Here is a 14,236-nt window from a genome sequence, read left to right as displayed (position 1 = left end):
CAGATGTGTGAAAGGACAGAGAATTCAACAGCTGCAATTCAACATGGCATTTAACTGATTTCTTGCTCTGGATTTCAACAATTTCATAATTTTTAGACAACTTAGACTGATAAAGCTTTTCGTAAGAGATTTTTATTTTTGCAATGCTATACCCTTCTTTGGGCTGGGAAATCACCTTTTTGGTAAGATCGGTAAGATCCAGTCTTCATTTGTACCAACAAAATACAGGAAACAGCTAACTGTATCATCATCCATAAGTAAGACCATTCCCCTGCTTCAAATGAGGGGATTTTCACTCTTTTTTTTTTTTTTTTTTGCGATTTTCACTTTCTTAATGCTCTACAATTTTTCCCAGAAGTTGGCTCCTTATAGCCCTGCTGTCCAATAAAATTCTGTCATGTTAACATTTGGTAGAAAGGTACACAAACTCATTTAACTTAAGCAAACTGGAAAAATGTATCAGAAGAACATTAGAGATGTTGCCAAGACTCCCGAAGTGAAAATATTTAGGAACCAAAATTTTTTAATTTTCTATTTCTGTTGACAATTCTGTTCGTGGGTTTTTTCCTGATTATCAACGTAAAAAGCACTCACTATATAGGCTTCTTTCTTTTTACCATCTTGTCATTGAAGTGCCAACAACAACTAAATCAATTTTGAGTTCAGATCCTAAGATCCTGGAGAGGGAAATGTTTTGCCTCAGCTTGGGTCATAACCATATCTCTGTTCCAATGGTTACGTTATAGAATCACCAGATCCACTGCCTACTTATCAGTTGTTCTGGATATAGACTTTTTAAAAAGAAGGGAAATGCAGATTCTTTTTAAGAAGATAGTGTAGAGACAGGGAAATGATAAAGGGTAAAATTTGTTGCACATCTGGTACAGTGCCAGAAATGCAGGAAAACCTAACTTACATTGACTACTTTTCCCTAGATTGTCAGGGACCATGTAATTCTACTTTCCAGTTGAACTGCTAGTGCCAAGCACTGTGCATTATATATAGGAATCCCAGTAATATGGCTTTCATAAAGAAACTAATGACAACTGTCACACAAGAGACAAGTCAGAAATAAACATAAAATAGAAAAGTATAAGGCAGAAGTGAAGGGAAAGAATCATGGAAGTATGTCTTAAAGAACAGGTAAACATGTAATAGGTATTGCGGTATGAGAGCAGACTATTATAGAGTAATATAATTGAAAAAGTTTTAAGATATCTTAAAAAATAATCATTGAATTCTTAAATAAGCTAAACTTTTTTATTAAGGAATATGAAGCCATTGTACAAGCTAATGCAATTTATACTATCACTGCTGCTGCTGCTAAGTCATTTCAGTCATGTCCGACTCTGTGCGACCCCATAGACAGCAGCCCACCAGGCTCCCCCATCCCTGGGATTGTCCAGGAAAGAACACTGGAGTGGGTTGCATTTTCCTTCTCCAATGCATGAAAGTAAAAAGTGAAAGTGAAGTCACTCAGTCGTGTCCGACTTAGCGACCCCATGGACTGCAGCCTACCGGGCTTCTCTGTCCATGGGATACTATTACTATCTCTTAATTATTCTCTAAGACTCATTGCCCAATCTGCTAGAACATCACTACTATGATAATAATGGATATATTGGAGATGGGCAAAGTACTCAAGACAGATGTGAAAAAAAATAATGACAAATTTTAAAATATTGAATTAATATTTTCCAAATAATTTCCATCCATACAGCTTTTACATTTTATCTACAACAATGTTTTCATATGCGTCTCCTTTACCTTAAACATAAGGTTACCAGTGGAAAGTTTATACCCTACATTAATAGGAGAAGTGGTCTGCACTTTCATTAATAGAGCAGAGAGATTTACAACTGCATTTATATTTGCAGTTATGTTAAGGAGCTCAGAGATAAGGTGTGTAGGCTTTTGGAGATGTTTATACATATCACAGAGGAAGGTAAAGTGAACAGCCTATTGTTTGCTCCTCAAATAAATGAAAACTTGATAAACCAACACATAAAGATGTATCTGCCTCTTAAAAAGGCAACTTTGATATTTTAAAGCTATTTAGTATACTACTATTGTTTGGTTTGAAAAGGCATATTAAAATGAAGTGGCTGTCCTTGATTCCTCTATTTACAGTGGTGAATCTATTTAGATTTTGAATGACACTATTCCTTCAATTCAAATCTCTAAACTGGGTTTCATTATTTATAATTATTAAACATTTTACACTAAATATGTTTCCAGGAAAACTTCATTTATATTTTTCCATTTTGTCCTTACAATCATTCCTTAGAGAATATAAACTTGTCAAAAATACATTATTCAACCACAAAACATCAGGTATTATAGAAACTAGTTTTAAAACACATTTCTTGCTTTAAGTTGCTTCTAGGGGGGATAATGCCATGTAACCAGAAAATCACCACAGAATATAAAGAGAATTAAAGTAGAAGTTAGTAACAGTGTTCTGGGAGTCCCTAAGTATACTGCGAGGATCTTACCCAGTGAAGGAAGTTATTACCGCCAGATTCTCCAATGATAAGGACAAGACAGCCAGTCAAAGAGAATGAGACAAATGCCTGGGAAAGATGGAGAAACAGAGCTCAGTGAAAATACTGTGCCCATCTTACAAATATTAATAATTAATAGATGGGCTCAAGCACATAATTAACCCCCAAACTGCAAGTTATATTTCCTCTACTTTGGCTCATCTGCTTTTCGTTACCTTACACTTCATGCTTTATACAAATGGATTTTGTGATTGCACAAAAAAACTGAAAACTAAAATTATCTGATTTATAGCCTATGGGGTTCATTAAAATCTGTACTGAAAATGAATACTTATAGCCCTTATAGAATTTTGGTATCAGCATTATCAGTGTTTAAGCACTGTATGTTGCTTGTCTTATTTAATTTTATAAAAATGCACTATTCATTTATAGTGATAAAATTGAAGCAGTGTTAAAAAAAACATATTGCCTAAGAGTGCACAGCTAATAAAGCAATAAGACTAGTATTTAAATTCAGGCAGTTTAACACCAGTATCTGTGCACTTTAATACTAAATGATACTGATTACCAGAGTCATCTTAACATTACTACAACTAGCTTTGTCGAGTGAATAGACAAGGAGTTGATATATTTTTAAAAAAGTATGTCATTTATGTTTTTTCCATGGGTTCACATTCTTTTCACACTTTTTTCATGTTGTTAATAATTCAAGTGTGTTTTAAACAAGTTGCTAGAGCAGTAAATCCTGAAATAAAAGACCACATGTATAAAAGGCATACAGCATACTTGTGAAAATAGAATTCAAATGAGAAACATTGAGACTTTAATAAGAGAAGAAGTTACATAAACATACAAAGAAATTCAAATTACTAATAAGAAAAGAAAATTGGATTTCTATTAGAGTTCTCAAAGAAAAAAATAATTTTTGGCCACACTGCATGGCTTGCAGGATCTTAGTTCCTTGACCAGGGATTGAATCCAGGCCACAGCAGTGAAAACATCAAGTCCTAACTATTGAACTGCCAGAGAACTCCATCAAAGAAACTATTTTTAAGGGAAGAAAATATGAGTAAAAAATTTATATCCAGCCAAACTGTCCTTCAAGTATAAAGATCATGAAAATTGAGAGTGTCAGTCTCTCAGTCATGTCTGACTCTTTGCAACCCCATGGACAGTAGCTTGCTAGACTGCTCTGTCCACAGAATGCTCCAAGCAAGAATACTGGAGTGGGTAGCCATTTCTTTCTCCAGGGTAAACCAGGGATTGAACCCAAGTCTCCTGCACTGCAGGCAGATTCTTTACCATCTGAGTCAACGGGGAGATTTTAGACAGTTATTAACACGCAAGAGCCTAAGAATGTTGATACTAGGAGTTTTTCCTAAGAGATATAATAGAAAATAAGCTGTAGACAACTACAAAGTAACTTCAGAAGAGTCAACCTAAGATTTTCTGTTTAGCATTAAATATATTTAACTAAGTTACCAATATTAGAAGATGTAGAAATTGTGACAAAGTAATATTAAGAAACACATGATCTGATCATGCAGAAATAACATAATAAAAAACTGAGAAGAGATAAAATCAATAAAAGATAAAGCATGCTGATTGACATAGGTATTATCAAGCTTGCTGCCTGATCACTTGAAGCTAACAAAGAGAGTAAGCTTAAGTTCATTTAATATCATGTATATTAAGTAAAACACAACACTGTTATTAAAAAATATGGCTTCCCAGTTGGCACAGTGATAAAGAATTTGCCTGCCAAGTAGGAGATGCAGGAGATGCAGGTTCAATCCCTGTTTGGGAAGATCCTCTGAAGTAGGAAATGGCAACCCATTCAAGCATTCTTGCCTGGAAAATTTCATGGACATAGGAGCCTAGGGGGCTATAGTCCATGGGGTTACAAAGAGTAAGACACAGCTGAGCAACTAAGTACATACACTTTGTAAAATATACAAAATACAAAATCACAACAGAAATAGAGCAATTAAACCAGAGGAACATTTTAAAGAGGTTATTTTTATCTAAAATATGTTAATAGATCTGAATATTGATATATAGACAACTTTATAGCAAAACCATAAAGATGGTTCAGTTCAGTTCAGTTCAGTCACTTAGTCATGCCCAACTCTTTGCGACCCCATGAATCGCAGCACACCAGGCCTCCCTGTCCATCACCATCTCCCGGAGTTCACTCAGAGTCGCATCCATCGAGTCAGTGATGCCATCTAGCCATCTCATCCTCGGCCATCCCCTTCTCCTCCTGCCCTCAATCTCTCCCAGCATCAAAGTCTTCTCCAATGAGTCAACTCTTCACATGAGGTGGCCAAAGTACTGGAGTTTCAGCTTTAGCATCATTCCTTCCAAAGAAATCCCCGGGTTGATCTCCTTTAGAATGGACTGATTGCCCCTAATTTAATTTATACATTTAAAATTATTTTTACAAAATTATCTGCGTGTTTATTTTCTAGAGATAAACAAATCATTATAAAGTTCATATGGAAAAATAACCAAGGTAAAAATGGTAAGAAAGTATCAGAAAAACAAGAGAGTAATTTGAGGGACTTTGTTGTGTTGGCCATTAAAATATTTTTCAAGGAATCCTTATGCATTTCATATTATATAGGTGTTATGTATGTGATATACGATAAAGTGATATTATATTCAAAGTGAATTGAATAGTTTCTCCACAAAATTCATGTCTATGTGGAAACACAGTTCAGTTCAGTTCAGTTGCTCAGTCGTGTCCGGCTCTTTATGACTCCAGGCTTCTCTGTCCATCACCAACTCCTGGAGCTTACTTAAACTCATGACCATTGAGTTGGTAATGCCATCCTCCCAACTCGTCCTCTGTTGTCCCCTTCTCCACCCTCCTTCAATCTTTTCCAGCATCAGGGTCTTTTCAAAGGAGTCAGTTTTCACATCAGGTGGCCAACATATTAGAGTTTCAGCTTCAACATCAGTCCTTCCAATGAATATTCAGGACTGATTTCCTTGAGGATTGACTAGTTGGAACTCCTTGCAGTCCAAGGGACTCACAAGGGTCTTCTCCAACATCACAGCTCAAAAGCATCAATTCTTCAGCACTCAGCCTTCTTTCTACTCCAACTCTCACAACCATACTTGACTACTGGAAAAATTATAGCTGTGACTAGATGGACCTTTGTTGCAAAGTAATGTCTCTGCTTTTTAATATGCTGTCTAGGTTGGTCATAGCTTTTCTTCCAAGGAGCAAGCGTCTTTTACAGTCACCATCTACAGTGATTTTGAAGCCCCCAGAAATAAAGTATCTCATTGTGTCCCCATCTATTTGCCGTGAAGTGATGGGACCGGATGTCATGATTTTAGTTTTCTGAATGTTGAGTTATAAGCCAAATTTTTCAACTATCCTCTTCCACTGTTATCATAAGGCTCTTTAGTTCTTTTTCACTATCTGCCATCAGTTTAGTTCAGTTCAGTCGCTCAGTCATGTCTGACTCTTTGCGACCCCATGAATCGCAGCACGCCAGGTGTCACTGTCCATCACCATCTGACGGAGTTCACTCAGACTCACATCCATCGAGTCCGTGATGCCATCCAGCCGTCTCATCCTCTGTTGCCCCCTTCTCCTCCTGCCCCCAATGCTTCCCAGTATCAGAGTCTTTTCCAATGAGTCAATTTTTCTCATGAGGTGGCCAAAGTACTAGAGTTTCAGCTTTAGCATCATTCCTTCCAAAGAAATCCCAGGGCTGATCTCCTTCAGAATAGACTGGTTGGATCTCTTTGCACTCCAAGGGACTCTCAAGAGTCTTCTCCAACACCACAGTTCAAAAGCATCAATTCTTTGGCACTCAGCCTTCCACACAGTCCAACTCTCACATCCATACATGACCACTGGAAAAACCATAGCCTTGACTAGATGGACCTTTGTTGTCAATGTCTCTGCTTTTGAATATGCTATCTAGGTTGGTCATAACTTTTCTTCCAAGGAGTAAGTGTCTTTTAATTTCATGGCTGCAGTTACCATTTGTAATGTTTTTGGAGCCCCCAAAAATAAACTCTGACACTGTTTCCACTGTTTCCCATCTATTTCCCATGAAGTGATGGGACTGGATGCCATGATCTTCGTTTTCTGAATGTTGAGCTTTAAGCCAACTTTTTCACTCTCCTCTTTCACTTTCATCAAGAGGCTTTTTAGTTCCTCTTCACTTTCTGCTATAATGGGGGTGTCATCTGCATATCTGAGGTGATTGATATTTCTCCCGGCAATCTTGATTCCAGCTTGTGTTTCTTCCAGTCCAGCGTTTCTCATGATGTACTCTGCATATAAGTTAAATAAGCAGGGTGGCAATATACAGCCTTGATGTACTCCTTTTCCTATTTGAAACCAGTTTGTTGTTCCATGTCCAGTTCTAACTGTTGCTTCCTGACCTGCATACAGATTTCTCAAGAGGCAGGTCTATACAGCCTTGACGTACTCCTTTCCCCAATTTGGAACCAGTCTGTTGTTCCATGTCCGGTTATAACTGATGCTTCCTGACCTCTATACAGATTTCAGGAGGCAGGTAAGTTGGTCTGGTATTCCCATCTCTTAAAGAATTTTTCATAGTTTGTTGTGATCCACACAGACAAAGGCTTTGGCACAGTCAATAAAGCAAAAGTAGATGTTTTTCTGGAATTCTCATGCTTTTTTGATGATCCAACAGATGTTGCCAATTTGATCTCTGATTCCTCTGCCTTTTCTAAATCCAGCTTGAACATTTAGAAGTTCACAGTTCATGTACTGTTAAAGCCTGGCTTGGAGAAATTTGAGCATTACTTTAGTAGCGTGTGAGATGAGAGCAATTGTGTGATAGCTTTAACATTCTTTGGCATTGCCTTTCTTTGGGATTGGGATGAAAACTGACCTTTTCCAGTCCTGTGGCCACTACTGAGTTTTCCAAATTTGCTGGCATATTGAGTGCAGCACTTCACAAAATCATCTTTTAGGATTTGAAATAGCTCCACTGGAATTCCATCACCTCCACCAGCTTTGTTCCTAGTGATGGTTCTTTTTTTTTTAAATTTTAGTTTTTTATTTTTTAAATTTTAAAATCTTTAATTCTTACATGCATTCCCAAACATGAACCCCCCTCCCAGCTCCCTCCCCATAACATCTTTCTGGGTCATCCCCATGCACCAGCCCCAAGCATGCTGCATCCTGCGTCAGACATAGACTGGCGATTCAATTCACATGATAGTATACATGTTAGAATGTCATTCTCCCAAATCATCCCACCCTCTCCCTCTCCCTCTGAGTCCAAAAGTCCATTATACACATCTGTGTCTCTTTCCCTGTCTTGCATACAGGGTCGTCATTGCCATCTTCCTAAATTCCATATATATGTGTTAGTATACTGTATTGGTGTTTTTCTTTCTGGCTTACTTCACTCTGTATAATCGGCTCCAGTTTCATCCATCTCATCAGAACTGATTCAAATGAATTCTTTTTAACGGCTGAGTAATACTCCATTGTGTATATGTACCACGGCTTTCTTATAGATTCATCTGCTGATGGACATCTAGGTTGTTTCCATGTCCTGGCTATTATAAACAGTGCTGCGATGAACATTGGGGTACATGTGTCTCTTTCAATTCTGGTTTCCTCGGTGTGTATGCCCAGCAGTGGGATTGCTGGGTCATAAGGTAGTTCTATTTGCAATTTTTTAAGGAATCTCCACACTATTCTCCATAGTGGCTGTACTAGTTTGCATTCCCACCAACAGTGTAGGAGGGTTCCCTTTTCTCCACACCCTCTCCAGCATTTATTGCTTGCAGATTTTTGGATCGCAGCCATTCTGACTGGTGTGAAGTGGTACCTCATTGTGGTTTTGATTTGCATTTCTCTAATAATGAGTGATGTTGAGCATCTTTTCATGTGTTTGTTAGCCATCCGTATGTCTTCTTTGGAGAAATGTCTATTTAGTTCTTTGGCCCATTTTTTGATTGGGTTGTTTATTTTTCTGGAATTGAGCTGCATAGAGGAGAACATAGGCAAAACACTCTCAGACATAAATCACAGCAGGATCCTCTATGATCCACCTCCCAGAATTCTGGAAATAAAAGCAAAAATAAACAAATGGGATCTAATTAAAATTAAAAGCTTCTGCACAACAAAGGAAAATATAAGCAAGGTGAAAAGACAGCCTTCTGAATGGGAGAAAATAATAGCAAATGAAGCAACTGACAAACAACTAATCTCAAAAATATACAAGCAACTAGTGATGGTTCTTAAGGCCGACTTGACTTCACATTCCAGGATGTCTGGCTCTAAGTGAGTGATCACACCATCTCAGTTATCTGGGTCATGAAAATCTTTTTTGTATAGTTCCTCCGTGAATACACCACCTCTTTTTAACATCTTCTGCTTCTATTAGGTCCATGCCATTTCTGTCCTCTATTGTGCCCATCTTTGCATGAAATGTTCCCTTGGTATCTCTAATTTTCTTAAAGAGATCTCTAGTCCTTCCCATTCTATCAGTTCAGTTCAGTTCAGTCACTCAGTCGTGTCTGACTCTGCGACCCCATGAATTGCAGAACGCCAGGCCTCCCTGTCCATCACCATCTCCCGGAGTTCAATAAAACTCACATCCATCGAGTCGGTGATGCCATCCAGGTATCTCATCCTCTGTCATCCCCTTCTCCTCCTGCCCCCAATCCTTCCCAGCACCAGAGTCTTTTCCAATGAGTCAACTCTTCGCATGAGGTGGCCAAAGTGCTAGAGTTTCAGCTTTAGCATCATTCCCATTCTGTAGTTTTCCTCTATTTCTTTGCATTGATCACTGAGGAAGGCTTTCTTATCTCTCCTTGCTATTCTTTGGAAGCACAGAATGGAATCTTATTTGGAAATCGGGTCTTTGCAAATAAGATTTGCAGATGAAGCTTTCATCTTAAGATGAAATCCATTGCCTTGGATTAGGGATGGGATCTAAATCCAATGACTAATGTCCTTATAGGAAAAGGAAAGAACACAGAACTATACAGAGAAGAACTTGTGGAAACAGAGGCAGAGATTAGAGTTATGCTGTCACAAATCAAGAAATGTCAGATGCCACCATCAGCTGGAAGAGGAAAGGAACAATTCTCTCTTCAAGAATTCAGAAGATCAAGGTCTTACTGACATTGTAATTTTGGACTTCTGGCCTCCAATCTACTGTTTTGTTATAGCCACCTAATACAGACTAATACAAGCAATGTGATTGAAACTGAGAATAAGGGGGAGAATCTGGTTAAGATGAGGCTTGAACAAAGATCCATCTAGTCAAGGCTATGGTTCTTCCAGTGGTCATGTATGGATGTGAGCACCAAAGAATTGATGCTTTCGAACTGTGATGTTGAAGACTCTTGAGAGTCCCTTGGACTGCAAGGAGCTCCAACCAGTCCATTCTAAAGAGATCAGTCCTGGGTGTTCATTGATAGGACTGATGTTGAAGCTGAAACTCCAATACTTTGGCCACCTGATGCAAAGAGCTGACTCATTTGAAAAGACCCTGGTGCTGGAAAAGATTGAGGGCAGGAGGAAAAGGGGGCGACAGGATGAGATGGTTGGATGGCATCACCGACTCAATGGACATGGGTTTGGGTGGACTCCGGGGGTTGGTGATGTACAGGAAGGCCTGGTGAGCGAAGGTTCACGGGGTCGCAGAGTCGGACACGGCTGAGTGTCTGAACTGAGGAGCAGGTGAATGACTCTCTACAGAAGATTTGCTGTTATACCAAGAGCAATGGAAAAAACTTTGGAAAGATTTTAAGAATGATACCATGATTAGATCTACATTTTTGAGAGAGACATTCTAACTGCAGAATAGAGATGGGCCAAAATGTAGAACTGTTAGGAGGTATTGCTGAAGTTCAGGAAAGAAAGCCTAGCAGCTTAATTTAGGATGGTGGTGGAAAATATGGAGAGAAATGACCAGCAGCAGAAGATATTTAGGAGGTAAAATATAGAGAACTTAGTAATGAACTGGAGTTTTTATATAATAATGAGTGAAAGAGCCAAATGTAAAATTATAGATTCAGTTTGATGTAACTAAAACTGAAACATAGGGTGGAAACAAAAATTATAGATAATATTCTCATTTTTCTACTTTCCAAGATAATAAAAATATGTTAATATTATAGTTTTATTTAAATAAAAAATATTTTAGTATAACTGCCACATAATTTCCACAAGGATCACTCCTCAAGGGTAATTGAAATGTAACTGTAGATTTTGCTAAGATTTTGTGTAAAAATTAGTACAATCTAGAGAGGCCTGGCAGTAAAAATTACCTCTGGCATTAAATATGCCACAGAGAGTTTAGGATAAAAGGGGTGTTCCAGCACAAGAAGATCCACACAGAGCTGAAATCATCATTAACAAGGCTCCCCTGGTTCATTTTCCTGAAAGAGGTTTTTTAATACACAAGCAGGCAATTATACCTCTTTTACCTGAGACAAATTTTCCAAACCCTGTGAGGTTTTGATACATTTTATCATCTATAAAATTAGAGGGGTTCTAACAGTATTTTTGACCATTGAATAACAAGTGAGTTAAGGCAATCCACACCCCACACACAGTTAAACATCCATATACTGCCATCTCTGCCTCGAAAACAAAGGAATTAATAAATGACTTACCCAAGGGCAGGAAGCTGAAACAGTTTGGATAGAATCAGAACTTAAACTCTAGCTCTTTTGATTCCACATATTGTGATTTCTAATCGAACGCAAACTTTCCCTACCCTATTTACAGATTTGCAAAATTAAAATTTATTGAAAAAAAAAATCCAGGAATAAGTAGATCTGTGCTGTTCAAACTCATGTTGGTCAAGGGTTAACTGTGCTTTCTCAGTAGAAATATTGTGAGGACACAATAAGATAAAGCAGAAAGAGTCCTTTGAACCATGTCTGTTGGATTCTAAGTGCTCAGACTGGTAGTGTGGTAGTGGTGATGGACAAGAAATTAGTAGCAGTAGAAGCAGTAGTATTAACTTCCCTCCACACTTATATTTTTTAATGACTGGTATATACTTCAAGTAAAATAGTTTCCCACTTATTTAGTAATGAAACCTAGGTTTACATTGAGAGAAATTGTTCATGTTGCATGGGAGAGAAAATCAGTTGACTGGGATTTTAGAAATAGATATTTGTTTAATTGAGTGTAAATCTGCAGTTCCAAAAATGATTGCTTAGGTAAGATGTGCAATATTTGGTACTCACAGAAGAATCTGCTAAGATGTCATCTCATTTTTTTTTTAATGAGAAAACTTTTTTAAGCCCATGGGACAATTTGGGAACCAGACCAAAAAAGCTAAACCCTTCGGAAATGTTGTCCAAGTCATCTAGAAAGCCTTTCTAGATGTCAAAGGTAAAAGAGGTAGATAGAGTGACTTGATTGAGAGAATTGATCAAAGTGATCAAATTGATCAAATTGGTTGAACCCAGGTCTCCACATTGTGGGCAGATTCTTTACCAGCTGAGCCACAAGGGAAGCCCTGATCATAGTGATTCCTTCATGCAATACCAAGGCACCAAATAGGTGGGCATTATTTTTTTCTAAGTTATAGTCATGAGATAACTTGCAATAAAAATAAAGGTGTACTTTCCAAATAAATGATGTTTTATCTTCCTGGTTGGTGATCCAATAATGGACACATCAAAAACTGTTTCTCAAAAGTGCATTTTGGATGAAAGGAAGGATTTAGTAGCAAAGTTCTGGCTTTATCTGCTCCACCTCCAACTGAGCATAGGAGCAGGAACATGTCACTCAATAAATCTGAGCCTTAGCATCCACATGTGCAAAATGAACAACATCATTCACAAGGTTGTTGTAAGACGGTTTAAGAAGCTAGAATATTGTAAAGACTTCATTTGTTGCCTAGTGCATTGTATGAGTTTATGAAATGCAGGTTTCCTTCCCCCATTCTTACTTCTGTAACTATTATTAGAACATTTTGTCAGAGGCATGTGTATCAACTATACAGGGGGATAAAACATACAGTTTCAGATTCTTCTCAGTCTTCAATTTTCTCTTCACATAGATGCAAGAACAGGAGCTAAATGATTATTTTAAAAAGATAATTATTCAATTGGGATATACTTTGTAAGAAGACATGATTTGGAAACATACAGAAAGCAGATTTGATTGACATCTGATGAATACGCTAAATCTAAAATTAAAACTCTAATAAGGCATTTCCAAGTTCAATGTTTTGTTACTTTGTCCCTTTATTCTGTATTCAATTTAGCTGGAAACCTCTTCTGATGTCTATTCAGGGAAAACATTTTGAAAGGAGTATTTTAATGAGATAATTTGCGTTCCCAGTGTATTGCTGAGTGACAGATTATGGAAATCATAGATGAATATTGTTGAAATTGAGAATATAAAAATAAGCTTATCAGTGTCTCACATTCAGTATGAACTAGTGAGTTCCCCAAAGTGTATCCCAAATATCAAACTTAAAAAAAATACACACACACACACACAATGTAAATCATGATCCTTTCTGTTTAACAAGAAATTTTAAAGATCTTGTCCCATAGTCTTATTCCTCAAGCATCTCTTGCTTCCAGATTTCTTCAATAAAATTGAAGTAAGCAGACAAAATATTTTCCTCAGTTTTACAGTGGTAACAATGTTTGTTCATTTCAGATAATTTTTACACAATTTATCAAGGCTTTCTGTGTCTAAATATATATATATATATATATCTGGTTAAGAAGTTGATGAGCCATAATCTATGTAACTTAAAAAATATTTAATCTACAAATTTAGTTTATCTTATAATGTTCTAGTGCCTGAAAAAATACTGATAAATGAGGACCTTCCATTGTTCCAAATGTCAAGTATAAAATGCCGTCTTTCTATGCTTGCATTTAGTATTGATTCTTCAAATGGAAAAAGAATCTGTAATAAACACAGGGGAATAGAGAAGGCTTTTAGACTCAGCAGTAGACTCAAGGAAAGAGGGCAGGCCAGAAGTGGTTTTAAGCTGCCTGGAAATTACTGTGTAACGTGAAGGGCTGGGAGTCTACAATTTGTTAGTAAATTCAATTCTTATCATGAAAGCAGTCAAATCACTGATACGCTAAGCTAATTTTGTTGTTGTTGATGTTGTTTTTAACAGTTTATAATCTAGCGGTATAGGATCTGATGGTAAATAGTTCAAGTCATTTTTAATAAGTTCTGATCTCAGATGATCAGCAGCCCTTTTTTCTCCCTTGTACCCTTAGATCTGCCCTACAAATGCTATCAGCTTGGAGAAACAACTCCACTCTGTGCAGTGTGGACAAAGAAGATGGTCTTGGGCTACTGCTATGAGAGAGGAGTCTCTTTTCTTAAAAAGGGCAGATGGGAGATTACACTAATTGAATCATTTATTGGTTGTGTCTTTTTAAATGCTTTTCTACTTGAGGGGTCATAATCTATATTAACACCTTTGACCTTAGCAACACAGTCTTTCAAATCAAAGAGCTTTCCCCACAGGTCTTCAAGGACTCAGCTCACTAAATAGGTAATAAGCAAGGTGAATAGTGACAGTCTAGTGGATTATGTTTTATCAGAACTGAAAGAAAGAGAAATAAAAAAGGGGGAATCAGTATTCATGGTCAGTTATGAAATGTCTCTCACATGCCTTTTCTAAGACTGAATCGTTCATCTCTGTTCCATTTGAATTAGAATGCTGATGTGTTTTGTTCGAATAAGTCGATGCATCTGTGATTGTTAACCAGTC

Source organism: Ovis aries, chromosome 1 (assembly GCF_016772045.2).
Source record: "Ovis aries strain OAR_USU_Benz2616 breed Rambouillet chromosome 1, ARS-UI_Ramb_v3.0, whole genome shotgun sequence".
In the NCBI taxonomy this organism is placed as follows: Eukaryota; Metazoa; Chordata; class Mammalia; order Artiodactyla; family Bovidae; genus Ovis; species Ovis aries.
The sequence above is the reverse complement of the archived record's forward strand: the minus strand, read 5'-3'. Positions refer to the sequence as shown.